General features: G+C 42.0%; 1 protein-coding gene across 4 annotated transcripts in view; it reads left to right on the forward strand.

Moving 5' to 3' along the window:
- The window catches only part of LOC149174211 (uncharacterized), a 130,638-nt gene that overhangs the window by 96,731 nt on the left and 11,479 nt on the right, over nt 1-22,428 (forward strand). The window lies entirely within an intron of this gene.

Below are 22,428 nucleotides of genomic sequence, written 5' to 3' on the forward strand. Positions count from 1 at the left end.
CACATCTCATCATCAACCATTTCAACATATGCCCAAGCAGCATCTTTTGCTCTAGGTGCCATTTTTTGACTAGGAAAACAATCTGAAAATGAAAAAAAAAAAAAAAATTGATTCAATGTTCATTTATTTGACTAAAAACACTCTCTAAGCTATCTTGATATGCACCTAAAATTTAATAAGTAAAAACAGATTTATAGAGGTGGAAAAAAATACCTCCAGGCACAAACTGCCTCCTCAAACTTGCTCCAAAAATCAGCTCCTCAATGCTGCTCCAAATGGCTGCCCAAGAAGCTCCTCACTCCAGCTACAATGCTCCTCCAAGACTCCTCACTGCTGCTCCAAAACAAGCTCAAGAACTGCTCACTAACTCTCAAAGAAGACTCTCACTCAAATGCATAAGACTGCTGTGAGTGAAATGAGAGCATTTGGCTGTCTTAAATAGAGTTTGGGAGGGGGAAATGGACTCCAAAAGCATTAAACAAATCACAATAACCCTTTCAGGTCCACAAACCCTAACTAACTCAGCCAAAAATCAGCAAAAAAGTGTTTTATTTTTGGTAATTACGCTGCCCAGCCGCACCTGAACGAAACGGCAGTTTTTTGACGGGACCCGGCCGGGTTGACCGGGTCAGCTATGACCCGGCCGAGTCATTGGCTGACTCGGCCGAGTCATAGCTGACTCGGCCAGCCGAGCCGGGTCAAAGGCCGGGTCAGCAAATTTTTTTATGAAACGGAACGAAACGGCCGTTTCCGTTTCGGTACGGCCATTTCGTAAAACACTGGCTGCTTCCCACCAACCACTACGCAACTCTGATACTGCAATTGTGCTGCTGCTCACACTGCTATACTGCTGCCAACTCTGCATCTGCACTGCAACTCCTTCTCATCTGTTGTTGCTGCAACTGCAACTTTTGCAACTGAGAAGCATCCAAAATAATATGTCCTTGCTACTGAAACGAGTTCTCCACCATACCCATCTGTTCTCTGAAATAAACGAACTTAGCTTTCCCTAAAGCTTTAGTGAGTATATCTGCAACCTTCTCTTCTATGGGAACATACTGTATTTGAACCGCTTCATGCTGTACACAGTCTCTAATGGAATGACACCGAATATTTGTGTTTCGATCTGTCATGAAACACTGGATTCTCAGAGAGTTTAATGCCACAACACTCTTGACGTAAAGTTCGAGATCGAACTCCTCCAGAACAACTAAGATTTTGGTCTTCCATATGACATAGTTGGAAGCTCCTCCCAACCTGTCCTGATCTCTGAGCCCATGTGATGCCATCTCACCCAAACTGTCGAATTGACTCCTCTAGTCACTGCACAGCACTAGTCTGCTGCCCAACAAGTGAAAATTTTGAACTTTTGCCGAGAAAAGTCCTCTGAGGAGAAAATTCCCTATCTATGTGTCTTCGCTCTTTTCCAACGGATTTTTGCCTTGGCAAAAACTGCGCCCTTCAAGCACTGGGCAGAGGCTCTGCGTCACTCCCTCTGCCTCTGCAAGCTCACGAACCGGAAATCCTACCTCTCTGTCGACTCTCTCAGAGAGAGATTTCCTTGGAATCTTTCCTTTCCCAGTAAGGACTACGTAATCCCTTCAAGGGGATTCAAATTGCTGCCAAATGCAACTATTGGCCTCTCTACTCACTGCTGGATCTGTTCTTCCTGTTTCAAAATCAATGCTCTGATACCATGTGAAAATTCCTATCCTCGAGGAACCCCTATTGCCGAAAAACTGAAATTACTTCTCTTACTTGGTTTTAATATACATTATCAAGTTATTTTATGAAAAATATTGAAGTAAATTACTTTTGCAGCCTACACCAATTTAATTTGATTACATGAAACGAGAAACTGAGCAAAGAACAAGATACATAGGACACCGTTAGTTTTGGACAAAATAGGCCCTGGAAAAACTCAATGCGAAAACTGGTGCAGCAGCTCTGAGGGTTTTATATTATTAAGCAGTAGTTTTGAATACAATGCTAGATGCCCTCATGGCAATCCAGTTACAAAGAAAAATATAATGGCGGAAAATTGAGTGAGATTACCTCACTTCACCCGACAGATTCCGGCAGCAGAACTGGCTAACCTCGGCTATCTCTGTGCTGGCCCTGCGTCAGCCTTACAGGCTTTGCATCAACTTTGCACTATCTTTTTTGCCTCCTGGAGCTTCTGCGTCAACCTCTCTCGGCTGTTCTGACAGCTCTCCGACAGTTTCAGATTTCAACGTGAAGGCAACCTCACTTCTGTGCTAGCCCTTCTCGCTCTGCGTCAAGACTGCGTGGGCCCAGACTAGCCCAACGTCAATCCCTCTAGGTGCTACGCCACCTCCTCTAGTGGCTCTTCGCCTCTCTGCCCAATATTCCTGAACTATCCCTGCCCCTCTGCTGCATAATGATCACATAGTTCGAATTTCTCAGCTTCCTAGCCCCATAAATTTTGAACTCTAGATCAATTTGGTCTCTCGGTGTGTGTTTCTAAATGAACCCCGAGCTTCCTTCTTATACTTTTCTCGTTGAGACTTCAACGACCGAGATTAAGTCTCTAATCAACGGCTAAGATTAAAAACTTGACTTGATCTGCTAACTAGAACATTTTCAGCCATATATTGATTAATACCCATTTGGCATTAATACTTTAATTTTCCTAAGTTTAGACTTAGGAACCCCATTAAAAATATTAATTATTTTAATAAAATACAATCCGGGTGGAATTTCACCAAACAGTTTCTAGGTTCTTTAGAAGTCATGTGCCTTAGCCTCTCCACCAATTTTCATGGCTAGAGCACATCCAATGCTACCAAAAACTAACGAGCCCTTCTTGCTCGCTCTGCAAACGACTCAGGAATTGCGCAGAGCTGTCATGTCCGAGCTTTCTTCCCTGCTTTGCAATTACTCGGAAACCGCGCAAAACCGTCTAGGCCCGGACTATCTCTCAGGATTGTGCAATTTTGACTAGCAGCTCCCGAAACCCGACTTTGTGCTCCTCTAGAAAACTGCGCAAATTTTTTCTACTAGTGCCTCTTACTGCCGCACTATCCTTCCCGAAGGAATTGCGCAGATCCTAGCTGGGTCACCTGCCCAGTGCTCCGCTGAAAAACTGCGCAGATTGGCCCAACAACGCCTTGACACCCCGCCTGGCCTTCCTTTTAGAAATTGCGCAGTTTTGTCTCCCAGCTGGGTTTTGCCCCACAGCTGTCACTACTGTCTCAGATCGCAAAAATCTGTCTCCCAATGACGTGCGCAGTTTCTCCCGACGGTGCTCCGAAGCCCCGCATCCTGACCTGTGCTATGCTCCTGCAGTGTCAGTGCCTTGTCCCTCTCCCGATCACCTGCACTGAAATGGAAAACAATGCATCATGGTAGACTAGGAGATTTTTGGATTTGATGTCGTCTCATCATGAGTGATTGCAGGAACAGGTACATTGATGAAACATGGCACGACAACGAACGAGATGGAAAAGAGGTGCATGCTAGAAGACTTGCTCGTGGTCAAACGAACACATGAAGCACATCGAGCAAGCGAGCGAAAGGGACACATGCACATGCACCATCAAGCAAAGACCAAGACCATCAAAGACCCCACGCACTTTGCCATGCGGAGGTGAAGACATGTTATACCGAGAACACACCATCACTCAGCAACACAACAGCTTGACATGGACACCACAGTCAGCTAGTACATGTTAGCAGTGTCATGTCGAGTTGTGTCATGAGTTGTCTCGACCACATCACTACTATGGGCCATACCTGTTGTAATCAATGTAATCTAAAGTGGAAGTCCAAGAGACCCACATATGAAGTCGAAGAGTCATGTAAAGTCGAAAAGTCATAGGAAGTCAAACTGTCAACAAGGAAGTCGAAGAGTCACAAGGGTCAGTTATACCCCGTTGGCTATATATACCCCCTCATTGTATGAGCAACAAAATTTTCACCTTGGCTCCTCCCATAGAGCCTTGAGAGTCTATAGTCTTTTCTTTGAGGAGTGAGCAGTGGCTCCAACGCCCCACTACTGGGGTTAGTGATGTATGGTGTACGAATGTGTCTTGGAACTTTCTCTTAATTCAGAAGCCTGTTAACAGGCCAACACGTTTTCACACATGTATTGTATTCGTTTGTAAGACTATTCTTTGGATGCTTGTAATACATGTTGCTTTAACTTGTACTAAGATAGTTGAACTATTTCAGTTGTTTTAGTGCATACACTATTGGAAATGTGTTGTATCAGTTGTTATTATTGTCTCGCCCATGTGGTTTACTCCGCTGGGTGTTGTACATGCTATCTGTTCACTATGTGTTTGTGACTGCCGCATCTATGTGGACTACTCTGCCGAAAGGTGAGCAAATCCTACTGTGTTGTGTGTCTCTACTTGAGTTGGGACTATTCCCTCTCGACTTGAGACTCACTCTCACCCTCTCCCTCTGTAGTGAAAGAACTTAGACACAAGTTACACTAAGCACTCACTAGGCACACGAACCTTGCTTTTTGAAGACTAAGTGAACCACTCTCATGTGCTGACAAGCAAGAGCTAAGGCACATTTTTAAGATAATGACAACCGGGCCATCACACTAGATGGGACTCCTACACCAAATGATGTGAGGTCTAGTTGGGACTTCATACCGGGGAGATCCCCTGAATGTTGGTAGGTCCAACACCATAACAACTTCTTTATTATCTTATCTTTCATCAAGCAATTACCATATATATGTGTATGAAAATCACAAAACAAGAGACACAAGACATAGGCACATGCCACGGCAAAACCCCCCTCGATTGGAAAACCTAGTCAAGATAATTCTTCCTTTCAATAGGATTCTTTGAGACTCTTTACCCTAGACCAAGACCAGACTTTCACTCCACACCATGTCAGCCTCCCAAATCTTCGACCCCTTCCAGTAACTTCGACTAGGCAGCAGTGTCCAACAACAACGAAATCTTAGGAGACTTCGATCACCCGACCCCGACCACGAAACGAAGAGAGAGAGGCACCAAAAGTTCGATTTTCTTCCTCTATATAGACTTCCCCAAACTCACACTTCTTTCGTCCTCCCGATAACAGACTTTGCACTTCTACAACTCTTCTTGAGATATCGAACTTGCTTGATAGTGAGTGGTTCAAATGACTTCAATCTCCTTGAATATATAGGCTTCTTGTGGGTCGAATGGGGTTCCTTAGGCCGACTTGATCTCCCTTAGGCCGACATGATGTGGAGGGTACATAATTCATATTTGACTTGATACAAAACCTTTTTACATGATTCGAAAGCCCAAGAAGGGTCTCTTCGAATGTACAATGACTTTATAAACTCAATATTAATCCTAGGAGTCCACAATGGGGACTTTGACTAATATAATGATGACCCAAGCATGAAACCCATGCTTTAATAAGTCATTGTTACAATAATAAAAATTCTTTTCTTTATTCTTTTGACAAGTACATTACATAATGACTCAAGTACATTATTGAAGACCGAATATAGTTACATTTTCTAAAACTCCCTCTTAACTAGGGAGGTATTTATAATGTACATATACAATGGAAGATCTCAAACTATATGAAAACACGAAGAACTTTTAGGCACCGCAATGCCATGGACTAGATTCCCAACCAGGGCAATCTGTCCAACCGGTCACTCAACAATTTAGGCACCACAATGGCATGGACTAGATTCCTGACCCGGGCAATCTATCCAAGTGGGACTAAGGTGGACTCAAGCTTTCAGCCCCTTTAGGTACCATCAGGGTTACTTGCTAACCACCAACCCAAACATACATGTGTCTATCCAAAACAGAGTTCATAACAAACACCACCTTTTCAATTCCGGGATCCAGACATCAACACAGAGTGCCAACCTGATGTCTCCCTAGGCAATGCTTCACTTGCAAAGCCTCAACAAATCTCTTCCATTTCCTTATCATCAATACAATCACCAATATCTTCCAAACCCAACATGATCGTTAGATATTTGAACTTTTTATTAGGAAGAGCCTTTGTCAGTATGTCTGTGGCTTGTTCATCTGTTGGAACATACTCTAACTTCACGATCCCATCTTGCATCAAGTTCCTAATAAAGTGGAACTTATTATTTGTTGGAAATACTGAGAGGGAGGGTGAATCAGTATTTCTTTTCAATTGTTATTTTTACCAGTTAGATCACTTATAATTAGAACACAAAATGAACAATAAAAATAAATACTTTTATTAATCTCAATAAATCAAGTACACTATTTGTGTAGGGCTCCAACCCTAGATGAAGACACCAATCTTCAATCTCCCAGGCTCCAACCTGTATTTGTCAAGCACCGACTTGGACTTCCAAGGCTCCAACCTTGTCAATTTTGAGGTACCAACCTCAAGGGCTCCAACCCTATCTTTGGTATAGGCACCAACCTGCTCTTTTGAGGACTCCTATCCTCTAGGGCTTCAACCCTATCTTCCAAGGCACCAACCTTGTCTTTTTGAGGCTTCAACCTCTTCGGCTCCAACCCTCAGCTTTACTTCATCAAGATATGTTTGGTTATACTTCATGGCTCCCAATGTCTTCTTCAACGAGCCCTGTCAATCTTCAACTACGCCTTCACTTAGTCTCCACGTCACATCATCAATGACTACCTTGTTCTTCACATGAAGGTGTCACCACTGCTCTTCATGTCACCCAAACAAAATTCTCCAAGGTTATTCCATGAGGTCTTCAATCATGCATCAAGGTCTTCACTAATGCCTCCAAGTCAGCTTCTAAAAATGTCTTCAACAATGCTTGCCCCAACAAGATGTTTTCAACACAATTGCCTTAGTAATTCTTTAACACTGCTGTTAGACAAGTTCTTCAATGAGGCTGCTTCTAAGTCTTCAATGAGTTGTTCAACTAAGTCTTCTTCAGCGAGTTTTCAATGCTTAAGGTGTTTTTAATAGGCTGCCCCAAGATATTCTCCAAGGTGTTCAAATGCTCTTCAAATGCCACTCCAAGATATTCTCAATAGATCTGCACACCACTCTTACAATGTTCTTCAACAAGACTTGAAGGGTACTTCAATTCTGCTTCAATGTCTGATTCAAAATCAGCCTTCAATAAAGCCTCAAATTATGCTTCAAGTTGTATTCAATGATGGTCCAAGCAATAATCTAGGAATACCAATAAATGCTTCACAGGTTGGCCCACAAATCTGGTTAATGAAGATCTTCTAGAACAGGCACAAAAGGCTGCTTCAAATCTGCTATAACAGTATTTAAAGTTCTGCCCAACACTACTTCAAGTTCCACTTAAAGGTTACTTCAGAAAATCTACAAGGAAGCCCTCAATAGTAGACTGCTCCTGGATTGAATAGGTCTTGTTTAAATTTAGTCTTCAAAAGGAATTAAACTCCTTTCCACAATGGCTGCAGCAGCTCTAAACCTTCAACACTAAGCCCAAGGTCCACCACCACAGGACTGCAATTTAACTAGTCAACAATCTGTGCTTCTTTTCCAACCTTGAGTGATAACCCAACCCAAATAACCACAGATCCAAGATTGTAATTCTTCCACAGGACTGCAATCCAAGCTTTCAAGCAGACTGTCATAAATCCGAAGTCTGCTGCAATGTAGTCTCTCCACAGATCCAGAATACCACAGAGGTATTCCTCCTCGGCCTCCTTAAAAAGTTGCCCAAACAGTGTTTTATAATGTGCTCCTCGTCCTCCTTTTAATTCTGTGCTCCTTCTCTGAAATAATCACCGAAATTGTTGAGGAGAAATGCAGTCCGAACCGTATATATAGTGTTTTTTGCAAGCCAAAGCGAAGAGACACGTCACTGTATGGAGGCCGACTTGAAAGACAAGGTGCAGGTCGGCTCACTGTCAAAAATATATTTTTTGATTTGAAAATTCGATATCTCACAAACTATTTGGAATTTTGGGGCAAGTAAGGGCTCATTGGAAAGAGGAAAAATTCCTCTTTAAGATGGTCTAGGTCCCATGTTGAAAGATTGCCTCCAAGTTGTCCAATTTTATTTTTCTTTGAAACTGTCCTCAAATTGTGTGCATAAAATGTTTGGGACAGTATAACTTCTCCATTGTTTGGATTCTTCACCATCATAGGATCATGTAGGAGTGCAGTATCCATGTCATCACGTATCCAACAATATCATTATATACTAGTGCAGTGATATGCAACATCATTAGGAAAGTTCCAAAGTAGTCTTCCAACCATGTCATCAAGACCATTATCAAGTGTGGTCATTCAAGAGTATGACATCATTACGTGTATGACATCATCAAGTATAGTCCTCCACATCAAAAACTTGCATATTGGCACTTAAGGTCTAGATCATCAATCAAGGCACAAGATTGACACTTGGCAACATCATAGTTAGTTCAAGGACTTCATAAGTGGCTTGAGATATTACTAGCTTGACATCTTCATTGATGGCATCTTTATCAAACAAGAGCTTGTTGAACATGTACCTCATCATCATCTGAAACCAGACATCTCAAGAATACTTGCCATCTCGGCCAATGCCATATTGACATCAATGACAACCTTGATTAACATTATTGATGTGTTTCGTCCTCGAATGAAACACGGGATCTCCAGACATCTTGATATAACTTTGATAATCACAATTAATCATAGTAGGACCCAGAGACTTCTTGAACAAATCTGTCAGAAGCTTCCTTAACCAAACAACCTCTTTTCCTACTTCACATGCAACCACATATTATGCTTCGACACTACTCAATGCAACAGGATCTTGCTTCCTACTCATCCATGAGATCATAACAGCGCCCAGACTAAAGCATCCTCCAGTAGCGCTCCTTCCATCAGTCTCATTGCCACCCCAATGAAAGTCTGTGAAGCCAATTAGCTTGACTTCCTTACTATCATAATTTAGGTAGTGATGTATAGTGCCACGATATAGAGACAAAATTCCACAATTTAAGCAGTAAATGCATGCAACAATCAACCCTAAAAATAGGGAAAATCTCCAATGTATATGACAAAGTAAAACAAGAATAGCATAAAAGCATGTACTTACATGTAATAGAACATATCCAACCATCCACGATTTGACAATAGAGAAGCTCCAAGATAAGATAAACCAAATCCAAAACATCAAAATTCATCCATAAAGCTCCAATTCATCCTCCAAGAAAAAGTGCGAAATTCTCAAGAGAGGGAAGAGATTCAATCCAAAATGGTGATGAGCAAATGAACTCATCTCACTTGTATTTATACACTAATGTTAAAATTGGCAACCAGGGCAAAACTTCATGTGGGTCATCTTATTCATGGCTAATAATATTTTTATTAGATTCCTCTCGTCGAGAGGTGTAGGATTGATATAAAGATCATCCAATTCCGATAAGTATTCATGGAGATATGAATTTATTTTGATTATGGAATTATTATCAAGCCGACCTACAACTCATGTAGGCTCAGAAGCCCAACAGTGGCATCTATTCACCCACCAACGTTGTGTATAAATATAAGAGGACTTTTCCTCATTTGGACTCACTCATCTCATCACATCTCTCTCTCTCTACTGCGCAGATATGAGTCTCTTCTCTACTGCACTGAAATGGGTCTCTCTCTCTCACACATTTGAAGCCGGAAACTGCTGAAATTGAAGCTGCAACTGCAGAAGTAAAGATTGACTTGCGTGGCCTAGAAGATCTCCTCTTTGGAACTGCGCTGTAGGTTCATCTGAACCTCCTTTGAAAGCCGAAACTTTTGGTGGTGGAATGAAGTCAATCCGACGAACGGTTTGCAAGATATCGACTGCCCTAGTTTGAAGCCGGAAATTGCTGAAACTGAAGCTGCAACTGCAGAAGTAAAGATTGACTTGTGTGGCCTAGAAGATCTCCTCTTTGGAACTGCGCTGTAGGTTCATCTGAACCTCTTTTGAAAGCCGCAACTTTTGGTGGTGGAATGAAGTCAATCCGACGAATGGTTTGCAAGATATCGACTGCCCTAGTTTGAAGCCGGAAACTGCTGAAACTGAAGCTGCAACTGCAGAAGTAAAGATTGACTTGCGTGGCCTAGAAGATCTTCTATTTGGAACTGCGCTGTAGGTTCATCTGAACCTCCTTTGAAAGCCGCAACTTTTGGTGGTGGAATGAAGACAATCCGACGAACGGTTTGCAAGATATCAACTGCCCTAGTTTGAAGCAGGAAACTGCTGAAACTGAAGCTGCAACTGCAGAAGTAAAGATTGACTTGCGTGGCCTAGAAGATCTCCTCATCTGAACTGCGCTGTAGGTTCATCTGAACCTCCTCTGGAAGCCGAAACTTTTGGTGGTGGAATGAAGTCAATCCGACTGTCGGTTTGTGAGATATGGTCTGTCCTAGTTTGATAATGATGCTACTGATCTAGGGTTTGCTACTGCTGATATGAATAAGATTTATTGTACTATTTCTCTCTGCTGAATTATTGAAGATAAAAGAAGATTTGATCAAAGGGTTTCCCCACACATTGTGGGGTTTGTCCATGGCTAGCCGCCACATCTTGTGTCTCTTGTCTTGGCTTGTTTTCTGTCGATCGTTTAATGTTCTATCTGCACTTTATTTTATGTACATGTGATTGCTAATCGGTGGAATATAATAAGAAAAAGAAGTAAACTGTTATAAGCATAGAACATACCATAACTTAACATGAGGAGTTCGAATTAGTCTCCTTGGCCTACATATGCCCCAAAAATAAAATAATGTGCTAATAATTTAACTTTTGGTGACTTGCCCACCAAACTAGCTCACAAATGGAAGAATAAACCTCTTAAGATGTTAGATGATGAATAATACATGTCGTAGGGCCCTCCAAGAAGCCTGATGAGGTCCATAGGGGCCATAATGAAGAATAGGACCCTCAAAAGTGATGGACAAGGGGTTGGCCCCTTGTTATCCAAGCAATAAACCTATGGCGCTCCCAGTGGGTGTGGGGGCACAATAATAATCTCATGGGTCTCCAAATGAGTCGAAGATGCCTGTAGATCATCTGTAATGGTTCTAATGATGGTGTAGGTGATGCCACATCATTCTACAAGTCCTGGGTCATGTTGTCACTTATTGCAAAATGTGTTTCCAGCTGTCCAAAGAGTAAATGAGCAGAGAAGTTTGCAGTCATTTTCCAAGCAACAGAAGGACTCAAAGCCTAAATCAGACCCTCTCCATTGGAAAGTGCTCTGAACAAGCTTTCCAACGATATGTGGAAGTCCAAAAATGGACTCCTGGATCAAAAGATATGGTCTACTGAAGTTCAAGGATTGAAGCCTTAGGAAGGAATATCAGAGGTCCAATATATCGGAGATCGCATATCGGAGGTCTAGAGATATCGACGATCGCAACATCAGAGCATCAGGCATATCGACGATTGCAACATCAGAGCATCAGCCATATCGGCGATCGCAACATCAGAGCATCAGGCATATCGGCGATCGCATATCGAAGGTCAGGCATATCGGTGCATTGCATATCGGAGGTCCTGAATATCAGAGCATTGGCAAATCAGAAGGTCAGCAAATCAGAACTTCTTAAGGTGACAACCTTTAAAAAGTTGCGATATGCATAATGTGCCGATAGTGTTAAAAACCGTCGAGAATGCCAACAAAGGATTAACAAAGGATTTCATCGCAAAACCAAAGGTGGGCGGGCCCTTTTCTCTCTCCTCTAGCAGGACATGTGGTGGCATATGATTGGTCCCGATAAGCTACAGTGGCATCTGATGTGGCGGTACGGAAGGACACGCGGCAGACAATTTTGGCGTTTTGAGGGGGCCTAAGGGGACAAATCTAGGTGACACGTGTCACCACTCATGAGGTGCCACGTGGAGTGATGACGTCATATCGGAGGTCGACGTATCGGAGGTTGAGGATGTCGACACTTTGTAACACTTGATACTTGAAAAAGTTTCGATAAGGGGGCTCTGATATTGGGCTGGCACCACGGTCGCAAAGACTCAAAGAACCAAGGGCGCTGAGCACTTAACAAAGGAAAAATAGCCCTTGACAGGAACAAAAACGCTCTAGCAACTCAAGGCTAAGCGGCAGGTCACGACCCTCGGTCCTATGGTGAGAAATGCGGGAAGGGCTAAGCGGAAGGAGCTCGTCATATCAGAGGTCGGCAATTAGAAGATTAGAATACTGCACCACTGTGAAAATTGCGATATGGAATTTCTCCGATAAGCACAGTACAAAGAGTTAAAGGTGTATGGGTCGGCAACTGCAAGATTGAATGCAGGAACAAAGGAGTTGGTCTCAGGAGTAATGGTGACTGTCAAAGATTGCTGGGTCAAGGCAGCAAGGACCATGATCCGCAGGAAAGAGTGTTGGGTCTGCCTTGAGGTGATACAAGCCATCTCTGTGCTTCGACGCACGTCTTCAGTGAGTAAATGGAGGTATGGGACTCAGGAAGCAGTGTGCAGGTCACCTGAGAATTAATTTCTCAGCATGGAGCTCCACGCAGTCAGGCAATGAAAGACTGCCAGGTCAATCTTTGTTTCTGCATTGTGGCAAGCAATCAACAGTTGATCACTCCCAGCTCCAGAGAGTGGGGAATTCAAGCAGTTAAGGTGAAAGCGACAGGTGAACCGACTGAACAACTAAAGAGGAACATCATGGCAAAGACGTGGCCTGATCGGAGGCCATCATAGGAATGGCAAGGAGATATTTTCCTCAACCATCATTTAGTTTTCTTTATGTCTATTATTCTGTAATTTTTGCATTTTCAAGAATGGAATCAAATCCGATTGTAATCATTTTGGGCAACAAAACCTTCACACGCCGAGACAGCTAGTTGATCAGACAACTGGAGCTTGGCTGAGATATTTTGTAACTATTGTTCAAATCTCCCCCTCTCCTTATAAATAGAGGGAAGAAACACTTAAACGAGGTTCCCAATTTTTGCATTCTAGAGGCCCGAATTCTACTTTTGCAAGTTTTGAGCTCTGTTTGCAGAGAGAGTGGTTCCACTTTGGTTCAATTTGCTTGTTCATAAGGTGCTCGAGCACATACAATTGTTAAATGTAATGGACTGGTGATTTGGACTCCATCTTCAAAGATTAATGAAGCAGTTTTGTTGATTCCAATCAGAGCAATGCGCAGTATGTTTTCCCCTTTGTATATCATTTCATGTATGTCTTTCCTCTTCTGAAATTGTGTAATGAAGCTGTCGGTTTCACTCTCTCATGGTTGTATGTATGCTGCTAAGTAGTGAGAAGTACCTGTGTAAACACAGATTTACTTGTGTTATTTGATAGCTTGCAGTACCTGTGTAATCACAGATTTACTTGTGTTATTTGATAGCCTATAGTACCTGTATGTAAGCACAAATTTACTTATGCTAATTGGTGACAAATGTATTCATGAGGCATAGAGCTTGAGACCTTAATTCGTGCTCCACTTTTTCTGCATTTTCACCTCCTCACTCTTCCATATTTCTGCTGGGGATTGTTGCTTAGGATTCTGTACTATGTCCAACCCTCTGCATCAATTTCCCTCCTTTCCTTCCTCCTATTCATCTATATTACAACAACAATGTTGAACTGTGTATTGTTGTGTGTCTGCCACCAGAACCAACGCATTTCTCTTTGAGATTGTTGGACACCTAATCCTTAATGGGTTAGTGTGCAAGCCGAATAGACAAAGTAGTCCAAGAGACCTTGGGATGTGGAACCCAACGGTCACATAATGTACTATAAATGTATATCTCTTGTTAATAAAAATTGTACTCTCATGATTTATCATTCAGATTATTCTTGCTCCCATGTGTGTTTAACATGGTATCAGAGCAGGCAATTGCTGGTCCTGCTCCAATTTGAGCCACTTGTTCTGTGGTCTCTATATATATGTCAGTTCTGCCTTTCTCCTAATCAGAATTGAGCAGAATTGTCACCTTGTAAAGCATTTTACTGTGTGCAGACCTGCCAGTTCTGCCCATTACCTGTAACGCTCCATTAATTCATTGTCTGCCAGAAATCTGCTGCCTCTCCTACCTGACCTCTGGCACTGTATACGCTGCACCTGACTCTGGCTATTTTAAGACTCTCTGTCTGACATTACCTGCGTTCTGTCTGCCATACCTGCACTTTCCGTACCTGCACTCTCATTCTCTGCCATTACCTGCGCTCTGCTCCATACGTTTGCTGTAATTATGACTATTGGTTTGCTGTAATTATGTTGCGTTTGCTGTAATTATGAATGGTCCATGAAAAGCGTATGCGTTGGCTCCCATACGCTGCTCCCATACGCTGCTACGTTACACCATTGACTGCTACGTTACTCTGCGTTTGGTTCCCATATGCTGCTATGTCCACCTCGACCCTGCTGCAACAGACTTCCATGTGTTGTGTGTCTACTTGACTGTTCAAAACTGCGCAAGAGGTCTTGCGTTCAAACCGTCGGCCTTTTAACCAGCGCTTCCACCTCTTCAGAGTTCTTTGCCGATATATTCAACAAATGAATTTATCAATCGAGAAACATCCAAAGTATTCAATCTACGGTGCAAGGTTGAATCTGAGTGTATACTGGGCTTCTTTTGGACGGACTGCCCAACATGTGATATAGTACTTGCAAAGACGAGTGGACTTGATCTATATTCATTGCAAGTTCAGTTAAATAGTCGCAAGTTTGTGGAGACAAGACGATTCAATGTCAGCTGTTTTCTGCAGGAGGCATTATCTGTTTGCCAAAATTTAAGGCAGCATGAATGGTCAATTTCATCACAAGGCATCTGAGTGATTCCGAAGTCTGTAACCCTGGACGCGTCGAGGGGCATTGCGCTGTTGTGAGAGGGTTTGAAAGGAGAGCGCGAAACGTTGAGTCGTCGATGTGAGAGGGTAAGTATTACAGGAGAAAGCTATATACGTTGAGCCGCTCCGCTGAAATACAAAAAATTACCACAAATCAAAGGACCACCTTATATAAAAGGCAACTCTAGATATCAAGTTCGAGGGAGCCATCCTCTAGCCCGGTGTGTCTGTATCAAATTATCGTTGTACCAAAGTCAGAGGCCGCCACTTCCATATGCCCGCTTGACCTAACCCGAGTTTACAGTGACAGAGAGCAGAGGTATACCCTTAGTTGCCCATTGACAAAGAGACAGAGCATCGATGGAGGCACAGAGAAAATAGCAGTGGATTGATACAACATATAGCCATTCAATTGTTTGTGCCTGGGGTGAGAATCACGATGATGTTGCTGCTCCTGTTAAAAAAAAACGCTAGCAGATAAATTAAAGGCCCGAGAGCTTTTAAGGCCCGATTTTCGTGACCACTGCCCATTGCCTCGCCTTGTTGCTAGTGTTAAACACACATGGACAGCAAGACAATGTGAAAGATAAAACATGCAATTCATTTTTTATTAACATGAGATATACATTTATAGTACATTATGTGACTCTTGGGTTTTAGATCCCAAGGTCTCTTGGACTGCTTTTGTCCATTCGACTTCCACACTAACCCATTGAGGATTAGGTGTCCAACATTCCCCCCCTTAATCCGAAGGGTTATGTATAAGTCCAAGAAGAGAGCTGTAATACAACATGTGCAAAAAATGCATGGCAACACTAGGCTGAATGTGCTCTATGAAATGTTGGTAAAAAGGGCGGTGGTTTAAGGATGACCACCAACACTGGAACGCTTAGTGCAGTTCCCGGAACTCTTCCAAAACTGGCAAGAAACTGAAGTTTTCTGCTAGAGGAAGTGATCCTATTGTTTTAAAGAGGGAAACCTTCAACCATAAAAGGGAGGCCTCACCTCGCATAAAAGGTAAAACTTCAACCTGAAAAGGGAAGTCTCAACCTGTGATGGTTTAAGGATAACCAACAACTCTGGAATGCTTAATGCAATTCCTGGAACTCTTCCAAAACTGGCAAGAAGCTGGTGTCTTCTGCTAGAGGAAGTGTTCTCAATTGTGTTCCCGGAACTCTTCCAAAACTGGCAAGAAGCTGAAGTCTTCTGCTAGAGGAAGTGTCCCAGATTGCCAACTGAAGGCATGCTCAGGGGCATCTTTGTCTCTGGCTACAACTCTGAAACTGGTGTGGCAGGTTGTGGCTCAGGCTCGCTTGATGTGACTTTGAAGCTTGTAGATGACCATCATTTCCCCCCCTGTCAGATACAAGGTGAGAAGATGGAGAAAACTCAACTGCAAGACTGTTCAATATTCTGGAACAAGTTCTGACATGTGTTTGAAATATCTTCTTGGCTGTTGATGCCCATTGCCAAGAAGCGATCCATCCAAGATGAATCTTTGTTCTTGCAGGATGTTTATTTCTGAAGCATCTGTGTGAAGAATGACTGGTTTTATGACAGTGCTTACATGGATGAAGATCAAAACAGTGATCTTTCAAATGGCCAACTCGGTCACAGTGTTGGCATTTCACGATCTGTTGTTTTTGTTGTTGCTGTGGAAGAGGGGCAGAATCTGAAACAGCTGAAGCTGAACTGTCATGAAGAGCAGGTGAACTGTCATGAATGAATCCAGCACTTTGAAACTGAATGGGCTTGGCATAGTCTGGAATATGAAAGGACAAGTCCTTGTCATATCCAAGACCAGTTTTGTGCTTGTTGTGGACAAGCTGTTCCCAAGGTCTGATGATGGGCTTGGGAAGTGCGGACTGAGTTTCTGCATCTGCATATACAACTGCTGCTTTATTTGAATGAACTGTAACATTATTAACATGCTGCTGATGGGTGGTTGTCTCAATGTTCTGAACAAAAACAGGTTCAGAATGGTGTCTATTTTGATGTAGCTCTTCTTGCTGTAGCTGTGATTCAAGCTGCAAAAAATCGATCTTTTCCTGTGCATTTTGTAAACATGTCTGAATTTCTGAGAGAGATCCTTTGCTGATTTGTAATGTGTCATCAACAGTAGATAATATCAGAGTTTTAAAGAACTGTAATACTTCACTGGTTCTGGCCATTTTTTCTTCAATGTCTGATTTACACCTTAAAAGACTGATCACAACTACTACTCAATGCAGAAAAGTAATATCTACTCACAGTACACAGCAATATCCTTTATAAATGTCAGCAAATGATCAGTGTGCAATATAAAGGATTACAATCAGCTCACCAAAATCTTTATGCAACAGTGGAATCAAGGAATTAATGCACTATAATGAGTTTTAAATACAATTCCACAACTGGGGCAGCAGCAACTGCAAACTTGCTTGGATCCTTCAAATACTCCTTCACTCTTCAACGTATATCAACACTTCAGTATCAGCTAATGAGAAGAATATACAGCCACACAAATAGTCTCTAAATGGCATCCAAATTGTGACAAACTCATTCTGGTATGGTAGAAATTGACCCAGAATACCAACAGACCAACCAGCAGCAATATATTAAGTAACTAGATAACTGTGTTTGAGCTCCTCCAAGTACAAACACTTTATAATTCGGCTCAGATCAGGAAGATGAACTCAGCGAGGCGAGCTGTAGTTTTGAATCGGAAACGGGAGTTCAGAGAAGCCTTTAGAGATGGAGATTCAGTTACCATTGCATTGTCATTTGGTTTCTTGTGTGTAAATTATGTAGAGGAAGAAGCCAGATAATCAATTCGGTGCAGAGGTTATATAAGGATACTGATATATATAGCAGTGGCACCCATAAATAAACTTTTTCTTTTTAATCTGAATACACAGTCAACAAATAGAAGTACAGAGGTCGTTTGCTTCCTAATAGTGGCCAAATAAACAAGGTGAATAAAATATTGGAACCTGGTTGCTTAGCTTAATTTGCAGCCCCTATATCTCTTCAAACTCGGCTTCTTTACACTAGCAATCTGCCCAGAATTTATCTTTGATGTAACACACAGCCCCAAGAAAGCAAACTCGGTCCAGAAGTAGTTGTCAAGTGGTGTACGACTCCCTTGCTGTCACTTTTAGAACTCGTGGCTAGCTCAGAACTGGAGATTCAGTCATAGGAATTAAATCTGGCCACGTTCAACTGATGCACTCGGTCTTATGCATTCTCAGCAAACTCAGTACTTCGAATTCAAGGACTCAGGTGTGAACTTGTCTTCAGGTGGCAGAAAATCAACTCGAGTAAGAGATAACTCAGGCAGCAGCAAAAAATGAGTGGGTTCTCAAGACACCCGTCCAGCTACCATGTTCACGTCTGCCATCGAAATTGAAATTGCAACAAACCAAAATAGAATATAACAGGGAACCAGACAAATATTCAAGACTTTCAGATGCCTGAAAACCTAGAGCAAATGCAGAAATTTCTTATAAGATATAACAGAAACTCCGCCGATATCAATCTTTCACACAAATCTAATGTTTATTCAGCCAAGCTATAAAGCGTAACAACCTTATATATCTTTGACGAATCCACCATGCTTCATTTGTTCCTTGCAGCGCATTTACCGATTGTTTCACACTCCATGGAGATGATAATGCATGGAAGTAGCTTCCTTACTGGGACACATGCATACAACTTCCAGCGTATGTGAGCCACACGAGCAACGTATGGGAATACATTTGCCACCCTTGTCACAACAACATTACTTGCAATGCGTGAATCTGGAAGGTGCAATCAGTGCTCAGAGAAGAATGGTTGAACGAATGCTGGGATTTCAGTCTTTTAACAAACAACTCAGTGCGGTACGAGAGATCAACAAACTTCTAGAAAATGCTCGTTCTGTTGCTTCCAGGGATAATGGTAAATCTGTTTGTACAACTATAGAGTGGCTGGAGAGAAATAACATTCTCCATCACACGTTGCGATCCCAGGTCCAAAATATTATGAGGCTTCTGCGAGACATTATATGGCTCGATAATGAGAAACCCTTTTTTTTTTTTTTGGTCTTGTTGGCACTACTCCAGCAATTGCAAATAACCAGAGAATAACAACCGTCACTGAGCAGAATGTAAAGATATTAAAGGAATCAGCATCAACACTGAATAAGTGAAAAAGGGTCCCACATATGCTCAGATAGAACTATGTGGTTATAAACAGAATGTATTAAACATCCAAATGCATGAGCACTCGATTGTTGATACCAATAAATATACTACAATTTCCAGTATGAATCGACAAAAAAGCAATGCCTGGAATCCTTGAATGAACGTAGCTTTCAAAATACACATGAACCCAGAGGAACCATTCCTCCAAGTGAAAAAAACACCACTTACGTATCTTGCTTCTGAAATGGATCACTGAAACCGAGAAAATGGATCTCGTGAATAAGACCGAGAGCCATGTCTAGACTCTAAATCATTTAGAGAGACCTTCAATCAACCTTGCAGCAACTGTTTCAAATTTCTTTTCGTTATTGCTTCAGTTGAAGAATACCATACTCCATATGGTACATAGAATCTAAAGAGACAAATTAACTCCAATGATTTCTGTTGTCAAATATAATTTTAAGAGAAGTTGCCAACGATGGGTAGAGATTCAAACAGCTAGCACGATCAATCCACTCTCATGTCAACATTACCCACTTATGGAAGATGGAAAATCCAATATTGCTGAGTCGGTCTCACGTTTAAAGATCTTCAAGATTGATGGCCAAGTGTCGCGTGAACCAGCATCAAGAATGTGCAGATGCAACTGTTCAGCAAGCATCAACGCCTGAAAGTTTTAACCAACGGATGCATAATAGCAGACAGATGCGTTATGGCAGAGTATGGCACGGTAAACGAATAGGGGCAGCGTACCAAAACAACATTCAATGCATGGCACAGCGCTTCCAGAATCTTACTACAGTCCAGATGGTCAAATTGCAGGTTGTCCAGCTGATCTCAAGGGCATTCTACTCAGCGATTCAGAGGATTCTCCAGGCCAGCGCTAAAAATACCATGGACAACGTTTCTTTTATGAACCGTTTATGAACAGTCAGGATAGCCAGAGAGCGCAGGTAATGCAAGGGTCAGGACTGTAAAAGACAGAGATGTCAATCAGGGGAGGCAACGGATTTCTGGCAGGCAATGGCAGATAACACTTCAATGTTTAAATCAAAGGGCCAGCGTTACAAATTGAGGAATGCGCAGAGGCCATAGTGAGGAATACATTGCAGTCAGAGATACGTTCTTGCTAGGGCAGAGATGGCAGGTCTGAGCAATGAGCGTTTTTAGAGCATAGGTGAATAAAAATAGCGCTGGAAAAATAACAGATTGCAGCTAAAATTTAGCTGAGACAATATTCATGAGAAAATATTCATAAAATTTATGGCAGAAATAAACTACACAGAGAGGCCATAAAACAAATGGCTCAAATTAATTTATGCAGGGCAGGAATACGCCTGCTCTGATACCATGTTAAACACACATGGACAGCAAGACAATGTGAAAGATAAAACATGCAATTCATTTTTTATTAACATGAGATATACATTTATAGTACATTATGTGACTCTTGGGTTTCAGATCCCAAGGTCTCTTGGACTGCTTTTGTCCATTCGACTTCCACACTAACCCATTGAGGATTAGGTGTCCAACAGCTAGTCAAGGGTTTCGAACCCAGTATCACGTGCGCGATTTGCAACTATGATGTGGGAATACTCTTAGCGTATTCAACAACGACCGCTGCAAATCCTGACGATGATTCTTAAATTTGCATTTATCAGGTAAATGGGTTCATATGTTTTAGACTCCTGCTTGTGTATTTAATTTTGAAGCATTCCTCATACTGTGGCAACGACATTAGCATGGTAGCACATCACAACAGTTGAACAATTGAACAATGCATGAATAACTTCAGGCGGTAAGCTTAAATTATTGTTGACACCTAATCCGAAACGGATGAGGTGAAGCTGGACAGTCATCTAGAAGATGAACTGATCCGTTTTGTATATGTATAAATAATATTTGTCTAATGAATAAAATCACTAAGTTCTGTCTTGCGCTCATTAATTGCTGGAGTTACCCTGGCCTGACATGGTATCAGAGCCCAGGTTCCAGTCCCTAAAATAGTGTAACTCCTCTGCCAGGTTTCTGCTGCCTCATGAAACCTCTGTCCTGAGCGCTGCCAGAGACTGCGCCTCTGGAGACTGCGCCCTCAGACCTTGAGTACTGCGCCCTGAGTTGATGCGTTCATTCCCTGAAACGCTGCGTTGTGCTCCGTTACCTATGCGTTGATGCTATTGAACTGAGAGCTGAGGTATCGTTTTTTTAATGGTGACTGTGGTATGCGTTCAAGATTTTGCGTTTTTTGGTGGCTGCCTTCTTAGTTTAATGAATACTGATTCATGTGACTGCGTTGAAGACTGAAGACTGTGTTTTATTGTGAAAATGCTTCGCTCTTCTCATTGCTGCGTTGAATACTGATTCATGAGACTGTGTTGAAGACTGATTCAAAATTCCAACTGCGTTGAAGACTGATTCAAATTAAAATGGTGACTGCGTTTTTAATAAGATGGTGACTGCATTTTTTAATAAGATGGTGACTGCGTTTTTTAATAAGATGGTGACTGCCGTTTATAAAAGGAATGATGACTGCGTTGTATTAAGAATGGTGACTGCGTTCATTATAAGAATGATGACTGTGTTTTATTGTATTGCAGTGCTTTCACCAGTTTGAAATTTCCGTTTGGGAATTCCGTCGCTACTATTGGGGTTTGGTCGCGTGATAGCCACTCTCATTTGGCCGTTAAAATTCAATCTCTTCTCCGTCATATTGTGCTTCACCAGAGCCAAAGGTGTAAGCTTGCATTCGTTTGCTTCTCTCAGTTTCTACTGAATGTCAGTGTGCATCTTTGTTTACATACACACGTAATTTAAAGTTGTAAATTCTGTTGAGCGTTTAGATTTAGAGAAGGCTGAGTCAGCTTTGGTGTTAGGCTTATATACCATGTTGCTGTATGGAAAGCACCGCTGTGCCGCTGTGGAGGAATGGTATCTTCACTGCACTTTATTTTGTTAGCTTTGTATGTGATGAATTGGATGGACGGTTTGCACGCATGCTGAATCAAGCATCTACTTTTGGAGCTGTCGGTGACCTGGCTGCAAGTGGCCTTTTTGAAATTGCAGGAATTGAAATAATAATACAGTGAAGTGAATGCCCTTTTTTTTTTCAAAACATAATATTGTAAGCTGTGATATAGGTTGAAGAGATACCTTGAGCGCCCTCTTTTTTTTTTCTCAAAACATAATAGTGTGGCAGTGATATAAGAAATGGTGATATAAGATTTTTTCCAGCAGAAGTCTTGCTGTGACATAAGGATTTTTTTTTCTCAGCAGAAATTTTTTTCTATCAACAGAAGTTTTTTGGCAGAGATATTTTTTTTTACAGAATGCATTCAATCATTTCAATGGTCGGAATAGTTCTCACTGGCAAGGAGAACTATTCTGAATGGTCTCGGATGGTAAAACACACCCTCATCTACAATGAGCTGTGGAAAGGTGTGTGTGTCGGAGAAGAAGACAGAGACCCTGTGCAGCCCACATCAGACAAAGAACTCGCCATTTGGGAAAACAAGAACAGCAAAGCCTTTGCATTGATCG

Source organism: Pinus tabuliformis, chromosome 4_1, assembly GCF_031772625.1.
Source record: "Pinus tabuliformis cultivar Carrire ecotype Pingquan chromosome 4_1, CPIR1, whole genome shotgun sequence".
NCBI lineage: Eukaryota > Viridiplantae > Streptophyta > Pinopsida > Pinales > Pinaceae > Pinus > Pinus tabuliformis.